The sequence below is a fragment of the Triticum urartu genome, chromosome 6A (assembly GCF_056163025.1).
Source record: "Triticum urartu cultivar PI428250 chromosome 6A, HENAU_Tu73, whole genome shotgun sequence".
Lineage (NCBI taxonomy): Eukaryota > Viridiplantae > Streptophyta > Magnoliopsida > Poales > Poaceae > Triticum > Triticum urartu.
The window spans coordinates 243,163,956-243,173,581 of record NC_141878.1 but is presented as its reverse complement, the minus strand read 5'-3'; positions in this window follow the sequence as shown (position 1 = coordinate 243,173,581).

The window sequence follows — 9,626 nt, the reverse complement described above, 5'->3', positions numbered from 1 at the left end:
GCCTCTTCTCTGGTCGCCGTCGCCCGGTAGCCATGGGACGGCCGAAGGTAACAACATACGCCATACTCCCGCCAGAGCGGCGCTTTAATATGGAAATTTTAGTGGTCATGCATGCATCTTTTTGTGCTAGCACTCCTATATAAGGGTTGACCAGTCGCTTCCCGCGGATGTGCGCGGACGGTGGAAGAGGAAGGAGAAGGAAAGCGGGCTGTGGAGTAATGTTTTTACCACAATTTCTTAGGAAACTGAGTGCAATAATTGAGTAGTTTTGCAAACTAGCAGTACTACACCTGAAACGGTTCAAAACCTATACTCCCTTGCCAGCGCGCGCTTCCCGCGTGAAATGGTCAGCGTCCCCCTGGAGCAGCAGTGCCGCATTAATGCCGGCCAGAGTGGAGGCGACCTCTCACTGGCGCCGGCTTTGAAGTGGCGCGACGGCCGAGGGAGCGCCGCTTCCCGGTGCACGCGACTGCTCCGCGTGGAGACTGGCCGTAGGCCCTGTTTGGATCCATGGGTTAGAGTTAGTTTGAGCTAGTTGGGGCTCAAATAGCCATAAACTATCCAAGCATGAGGGTTTAAATTGGAGCAAGTTGCACCGAACCCACCAAAAAAAACTATCGCACCCAAGAGGTGCTAACTCGAGATAGTTCTCATTGGGACCACCAAAAAATCACTTTTCTCTCTCCATGAAGTGCATTTATTGTCAATCTAACCCTGTCACCCAAACACCTCTTTGGCTACAGTTAGTTCAGGGTTAGTCATGAGTTAGTATAACCTCTAGCTAAGTTAGAGTATCAAACATGAGCATTATATGACATGCAAGTTGCTCAAAGCATACAGGTAAACTCGTACGTGAAAGGATTTTTTCTTTTTGAAAACAGAACATGAAAGGAATTTTTTTTAGAATGCTCTTGGCATGTCGCTAACATGTGATAGTTAACCAACTTCAATAGACGATAGAAACGCTAGCCCGCCGCACTTTGATAGAGACGAGGAGGGAGAAGCGATACAGGCTGCTGGATTACTAGAGATAGGTGTCGCACGGAAGCCAAGAAATATGGTGATAGCGTGGGTTAGCCATGTACTAGTATGATACTACACTGGGCTGCCGTGTTTCGTACTCTTCTAGTCCACTGTGGAGATGATTGGTTAATTTTATGTCCCTGAATAATATTAAATATTATGAGTGAAAACGCTCCACCACGAGGTTCCTTGCTCCTTCTCGGTCATCCGGAATCTATGTTCTTCCACTCTATTTTTTTACGTGAGCTTTGTTCATCCTTTTGCAAACACACGAGACATCTAGCATCAACGTGCACGTGTTATGCAAGGATAGTTCCATCTATATGAAGAACACGTGGGACTGGAACTACGAGACGAACATGTACCCAGGAGTGGACGTACGAACCTGAGTAATGTAGCGCAGTAAGTGAAGTAGAAAGGGACAAATGGTATGAACATGCATGGCATATAGGGTGTGTCTGGTTGCGTTCTCGTCTCAGAATAGTTGTTCCATATTCATGCATGCTCAACTCAACACACCTCTTCATGCATGCTTCTAGTGTATTTGTGCTAAACTAGTGTGGACTCATGCACCCTCCATACACTCTACCAAACAACCAAAAGTAGGTCGAGAAGGGAACTCTTGGGCGGCATTTGTCTCTTACTACGTACTACCACTAAATGTTGTACGTGCAATGCACGGTGATGTTATGGAGTACGTGCCTAAGTACTCTACTACTACTATATTAGTTGGAAGCACATATTAACTTTTATATTTGTTTACGTGTATGCCCCGAGACCTTCCAACTAGATGTGTCTTTGTCTCCAGGTCGCACTTTGTATCGTTCATACACTAAGTACTACTACGTGTGGTCTCCGACCCAGAAGTGGAAGAAGTGGAGACGCTCTACCATGCTGTTTTTTTACGCTGGGCTCTACCACGATGTTCATGTCCCACTCCTTTCGCTGACATGTGGGACAACCAGCACATGCCGTATTTGGCACCCTTCGTCGTAAGAGTTGAAACGCTAGCATTCATCAGAAATAAAGTATAATTATAAATCGGCAGTGATACTATTTTTTTGTGAACCAATCAGCAGTGATACTGTACCACACGGTTTCCTTTCTCCTCGATATCGGAAAGAATACTTCCGTTCGCCAACATGTGGGACGTCGACCATCCTGGTCCACTTGCCATGCACGCAGAACTCCAAGGGAGTCACCCAGGTTGTCGCGCCACAGTAACAATGACTAATGAGCCATCAAATCACATGCCCACTTCCCACTTTGAAGTTGCTTGGATGAAGGAACCATCATGACTTCATTCAATTCTGCTTCTTGAAGAAAACTACTGTACCAGCAGTACTGCTAGCTATAGTAGTTATTCCAACAGAGGCCTCCTTTCGTTCATAGGATAGGAATATGAAAATGATAGGAAGTGAGATGACATGCATCTCAATTCCTATAGAGAAAGAGATGCCATTTGATGCTTAGGATAGGAATTTTTCCATTTAGTCTAGGCCAATGTACTGGTAATTTGCTCTAAAAACTACAGTAGTAACTAGTAGTACTAGTACATGCTCGTACTCAGACACACACACACACACTAACTACTAGTACTACTACATCTCACATGCTGGCCAGACGCCGTCGTTCTCCTTCCCAGCTTTGTTGGCGACTGTAACACCCCGGATGTAACTTACCCAATTTGTACTCCAACTCTTGCCGTTTCCGGCTTTAAGTTATTTTATTTTCTTGGGTTCGGGTTTTTTTCTCCGTGTGTTTTTATCGTTGCCATGCATCTCATATCATGTCATCATGTGCATTGCATTTGCATACGTGTTCATCTCATGCATTCGAGCATTTTCCCCGTGGTCCGTTTTGCATTCTAGCGCTTCGTTCTCCTCCGGTGGTCTTTTCTACCTTTCTTTCGTGTGTGGGGATTAAACATTTCTGGATTGGACCGAAACTTGCCAAGCGGCCTTGGTTTACTATGGGTAGAACGCCTGTCAAGTTTCGTACCATTTGGACTTCGTTTGATACTCTAACGGTTAACCGAGGGACCGAAAAGGCCTCGTGTGTGTTGCAGCCCAACACCCCTCCTATTCGGACCAAAACCCACCTAAACCCTCTCCATCATCTAGAGCGTTCGATCACGATCGCGTGGCCTTAAACCGCACCTCATTTGGACTCTCCTAACTCCCTCCATGCCTATATAAAGACCCCCCATTCGAAATCACGGACGAAACCCTAGAAAAACTCCACCCGCCGCTGCCGGACGAAATCTGGACGGCCGGACGTGTCCGCCCCGCTCCCCCTCGGCCAATATCCACGCGACACCAGTCCCTGGGCCGGTCCCCACATTGCCGCCGACCGCGCGGGCCTGTTAGGCCCGTGGCCCGCCCTCCCGGCCCCCGGGCGCCGCCGCCCGCGCCGCCCCTCTCCTCCAACTCCGGCGCACAAGCCACCCAGCTCCACCGCGCCACCGCCGGCGGCCGTAGCGCGCCTCGCCGGCCGGAGCCAAGCGCCGCCCCGCCGTGCCGCACCTCGCCGCCCCACCGCGGCAGCCCGCCGCCGACGTCCGCCGCCCCCGCCGCCTGCCTTCCGCGCCGGCATGCGCCTCCAAGTCCGGCCACCGCGCGCCCCCTCCCCTCCGGCGTCTACAGTGCATCCCGGCGGTCCTTGAAGTCCGCGCCGCCCAGATCCAGATCTGGAAACCCTAGGGGTTGTTTTTTCGCTAAGTCTCTAATTATTTTGGCTATGTTCGTCATGCCGTAACTCCGCATCCGTAGCTCCGTTTTGGGCATATAGCATATCAAAATGTTCATCTCAGAGAGTACATCATTTCATCTCATTGCATCATTTTCATTTGAGTTCATCTTGATGCCAGAAATGCTGTTAGAAGAGGGCTACTTGAGATAATTGTCAGATCTGCTACTCCATTTAGATATTTGTCATTTTTGCCATGATTATTGTGTGCATGATATGCCCATGAGCTCTACATATGTTTTGTTAAGGGTTTTGCCATCTTTCCATAGGTGCAACCCATGTATTTTTGTGATGTGTGTGGTGACTATCACGAGCTTGCAAAGTGAGGCACTTGTTAATGCTGATTTCAGGGACTTAGCATTTCCACTAAGTCCTTGATCTGTTTATCTCATATGGCCATATGTTCATGTTGTTTCCTAGTGATCCGTGCCTCTTTTGAGGATGATCAGTAAGGATGTTTTGTTAATATTGTAGTTCTCTATCCATCCATTTCTTTGTTTGCAACTATGGAGCACCCTAGCTTGAGTCAATCGAGCTCTACTTTTGCTACTTCGTGAATCTGGGCAGATTGTCTACTTGTTAGCGATTTTGCCGATGATGTTGTAGTTGATCCGTGCATGCTATGCTATTGTTCTTGCCATGTCTAGCTTGATTTTTGTGTATTCTTGATGGGTGTATGCTTAGCTTGTCATGACTTGCTCCATAGTGAGTGCATCGAGCTCGTGAACATGCCTACTTGATATCTGTTTTCAGCATGCTCCAGTTTTCACTAAGTCTGAGAACAGATTATGTTTTTGCCATGTTCACATGCTTGCAATTGTATTTTCTGATCCCTTTTGGCTCAAGGTCACTAAGGGACTTTTGTGAAGATCTTTGAGTAGCTCCATGCCATGCTTTACTTTGCCATGTTCATGTCCTGTAGCATGTAGTTTTGTTGCTCCGAAGTGTGCTACCTGATCTGAAATTCCAGACAAGTGTTAATTTCACAAAGTCTGAAATCTGTTTACCATATGCATTTTTGCCATGCTTGTTTGAACCTGTTAATGGATGATTTGTCCGTAGCTCAGTGCTTGACTTTTGTTAAGCATCATGAAGGAATCCCTGCCATGTATTTTGATGCCATGTTTGAGTGCTGTAGCATGTTCATCTCGTTGCATTTAGATGGCTACTTGCTGTAAATCGCAGACCGGTGTCATATTTGAATTGCTTGCCATTTCCAAACCGTAACTCCGATTCCGACGTTCTTTATATTGTTTTCAAGCAATTTCATCTCATCTTTCCAGTGGCACATTTGGATTCCCAAGTTGAGGCCAGGTTCATGCATCCCTTGTCAAATCTTGCATATACATCCCGCATTGCATCCCGCATAGCATACCATCCTTGCACCATATTGTTTGATCCTTGCACGTGGTTGATTGTGTCCTTGTTTCTTGTTTGTCTTGTTTGCGTAGATCCGGGAGACGAGTTCGCTAACGAGGAGCCCGTTGAGTTTGCTTTCGAGGATCCAGTCAACTCTGACAACTTTGCAGGCAAGATGATCATACCCTCGAAATCACTACTATCTTTGCTTTGCTAGATGATCGCTCTTTTTGCTATGCCAATGCTAAGATTCCTACCACTTGCTTTCAAGCCTCCCAAATTGCCATGTCAAACCTCTAACCCACCATGTCCTAGCAAACCATTGATTGGCTATGTTACCGCTTTGCTCAGCCCCTCTTATAGCGTTGCTAGTTGCAGGTGGAGATTGGAGGCCGTTCCTTGTTGGAACATTTATTTACTTGTTGGGATATCACTATATTATCTTGTTATCTTAATGCATCTATATACTTGGTAAAGGGTGGAAGGCTCGGCCTCTCGCCTAGTGTTTTGTTCCACTCTGGCCGCCCTAGTTTCCATCATATCAGTGTTATGTTCCCGGATTTTTGCGTTCCTTATGCGGTTGGGTTATAATGGGAACCCCTTGATAGTTCTCCTTGATTAAAGCTTTTCCAGCAATTCCCAACCTTGGTTTTACCATTTACCACCTAGGCTTTTCTTTCCCTTGGGTTCTGCAGACTCAAGGGTCATCATTATTTTAACCCCCCCCCCCCCCCCCGGGCCAGTGCTCCTCTAAGTGTTGGTCCACCTGTCAGCTGTCGGTGGCCACCAGGGGCAACTCTGGGCTGGCCTACCCGTACCTAAGACAATCTGAGTGTGCCCTGAGAAAGAGATATGTGCAGCTCCTATTGGGATTTGTCGGCACATTCGGGCGGTGTTGCTGGTCTTGTTTTAACCTGTCGAAGTGTCTTGAAGAACCGAGATACCGAGTCTGATCGGAACGTCTCGGGAGGAGGTCTATTCCTTCGTTGACCGTGAGAGCTTGTCATGGGCTAAGTTGGGAATCCCCTGCAGGGATTTGAACTTTCGAAAGCCGTGCCCGCGGTTATGGGCAGATGGGAATTTGTTAATGTCCGGTTGTTGATAACTTGAACCTTAACTTAATTAAAATGAATCAACTGAGTGTGTTACCGTGATGGCCTCTTCTCGGCGGAGTCTGGGAAGTGGACATGGTGTTGGAGTAATGCTTGCCGCAGGATTGCCCTTTAGTTATTCGACCGCGCTTTGCCTTCTCTTCTCGCTCTCTTTTGCGAACAGGATAGCCACCATATTTGCTAGTCGCTTACTGCAGCTCCACATATTCACCTTACCTTACCTATAAGCTTAAATAGTCTTGATCGCGAGGGTGCGAGATTGCTGAGTCCCTGTGGCTCACAGATTACTATTACACCAGATGCAGGGCCTAATGATTCCGCTCCAGGTGACGTGCTCGAGCTCAAGTGGGAGTTCGACGAAGACTCTCAACAATACTATGTTTCCTTTCCTGATGATCAGTAGTGGTGCCCAGTTGGGGGTGATCGGGACCGTGTCGCATGTTGGGTTATCTTTTATTTTGGCGCCATAGTCGGGCCATGAGTGTTTGAATGATGGAATGTTATTTATGTACTTGATTGACGTGGCGAGTGTAAGCCAACTATGTTATCTCCCCTTTTATTATCTATATTACATGGGATGTTGTGAAGATTGCCTAACTTGCGACATATGCCTTCAATGCGATTATGCCTCTATGTCCTGCCTCGACACGTGGGAGATATAGTCGCATCGAGGGTGTTACAGCAACACCCCACCGTGCTTGGATCTCCGCCGACCTCTCCGCAGCAGCGTGTGAGTCCTTTTCTTCCTTGCGACGGCGGGCCTCTCTTTTCTTGAGTGCTTTCTGACTTTTCCGCTCCCTCCGTGCGGCGTTGGCCGCCTCTTGCTCTACCGCCCATTCGGCCTTGGCATCTTCAAATTCCTCCTACATAGTTGTGATGTCACGAGCGGCGATGAACTTGGCACGGCGGGATGCCATCGCTTCCCTACCATTTTGTGTGTGGTCGTGGGCGGCGAGGAACTTGGCGCGGCGGGATGCCATCGCTACCTTACCGGTTAGTGTGTGGTGCGGTGGCATGGACGACGCTTGGTGAGAGCTCTGGGTGGAGTGGTTGGACAACCGTATAGTGCATTGGTTTGTCAAGAGCTCAAGGACAGAAGACGAAGCAAATTTGGATTCCCCTTCAATCTTGGTCATTTATTACCGAGTAAAATGCATTGGCGGTCATCGAACTTGTCTTGATAGCTCACTTTGATCATTGTATATGAGATATGGTGATTATACGGACACTGGCTCGGTGTATAACTCCTTATTTGTCTGGTTGACCAGTCAAACAGTCTGCATGCGCCTCATCAGCTCGTGTTCTTTATCTATCTACGTGGGCCTACCTGTCAATGGAGAAAGAAAACTGTAAAAACCAAAATTATGCTAGAGTCCGGACCGCTTCCGGAGCCCGCTCTCACCGCCCTGGCCCCTCAAGACGCCAGCTGCCCGCCGCATGCATGCATAGCAAGTAGTACTCCTTATGTGGAGGAGAGAGAGGCATTGACAAAGTCAAGGAGTGGGCTCTGCAAGAGCCCATCTCTACACATGCTCCCAGGTATAAAAATAATAATTCAAAAAAAGGCATAAGAAAAAATTGTGTCTTAAAAAAAGAAAGGTAAAAAACATTTGAGAGGAAACAGATAGAGAGAAAGTGAGAAAAAGCTGTAACCTGGGCATTACATGAGGAAGGAGGAGTGGTGCACATGCTAAGTTCGCAGGGCTGCCGTGTTTCACACTCCTCCGTCGTAACAGGGGAGACAATAGCTTTCATAAAAAATAAACAATGAATACTTGTTGCTCGTCCTCTATATCAGAAAGAATACTTTCATTCGCCGACATGTGGGATGTCGACCATCCTGGTCCACCTGCCATGCACAAAATTATCCTGGTCTACCCCGATTGTATCGCAGGCCCAATCATTCCCACTTTAAGTTGTTCGGACGAAGGAACCATCATGACTTCGTTCAAATTTCGCTCCTTCAGGAAAACTTACTGTACCCGCAATACTGCTACCACACGCGAAGACTGGACGGCACTGTACCACGTCATATCACTGAAACCCACTAGGGCAAACTAGCCCGCCTAGGTCATCTATTTTGGAACGAAGGGAGTACATCTCTGCACTGCTATGATTTTGTGTTTCACATCATATCATTGAAACCCACTAGGCCAAACTAGCCCGCCTAGGTCATTGATCGCTAAGCCTGCAATTTTAGGAGCTAGGGCTAATGGTCGATCGACGAGGGATAAGTATAAGCGTACCACGAGCTCATCAGCCCCAACGTTTCTCTTAAGTGAGTGTTTTGCAAGTACTATAGCTCGCACAGTAGCTAGCCTACTAACACCAAGAATCATCAAACAAGCCCTGCTGATATGATAAACAGTTCAAACTTACACCTAATCATGCCATATATTACATCAAAAGCTGGTGAGGATACACCTGTTTCCATAACTCGGAGAGGCTTCGCATGATTCACTATCAAACAAAAGTAGCAAGATCCGCCCACACAAGACAGTGCACTAGCCCTAAGATGGTTTGATAACATGCATCGTTCTGGTAATTAAACACAGGGCAATGCAAACTACCCTGAAGGATTAGCCCGACCAACTATTTCTTGTCATCGATCTCTCGGGCAATGACCACAACACGGACAGCGGCATGGGAATCAATTTCTGGGGCGATGTCCACAGGACTGACCGCGACATCAGAATCGATCTCTGGGGTGATGTCCACAGGATGGACATCAGCATCGGAATCGATCTCCGGGGCGATGCCAACAGTACGGGCCACGACATCGGAATCATCAAGGACGTCCACCGACACCTACACAACCCTAACATATTAGCAAGCACATTGCAAATAACCAAAAACCACAACTATGGTAATAAGCCATTATTTTTTACCTTGTGCAGCTCACCGGGGGATCTCATCCCTCCGGGGGCCATCACCTTGCCAGTGTAATACTGCTTCTCAACGGCGACTATCTCCTCAAACTCGGTCTTGAGCCTCATATAGGTGGCAATCAGAGTTCCTGGGGTAGGCATGGTGTGGCCCTTACCGTTCTTCCAACTTCCTTTGAGGAGTTCGTCCGCCAACGTCCTCAACTCTTTGGCCAATGCCTATTTCTTGAAGTTCTTCGTCTCCATGGGTTGGCCCGCCAACATGGTCAACTCATTGGTCGGCGCTTGCTTACTGGAGATCGCTGTCTCCAGTAGGTTGGCCGCCAGCAACTCTTTGCCTAGTGCTCCAGGATCCATCAATGAACTGACAAACAAAAAGCAATCGAAAGGAAACCACAATCGCAATGAAAATGGGAAAAGAATAGGATGTGAGAATCAGTCGGTGCTTCGCAAAAAGAAGATTCTTGGAATGAAAATATAGCAGCATAACTGATTCGCC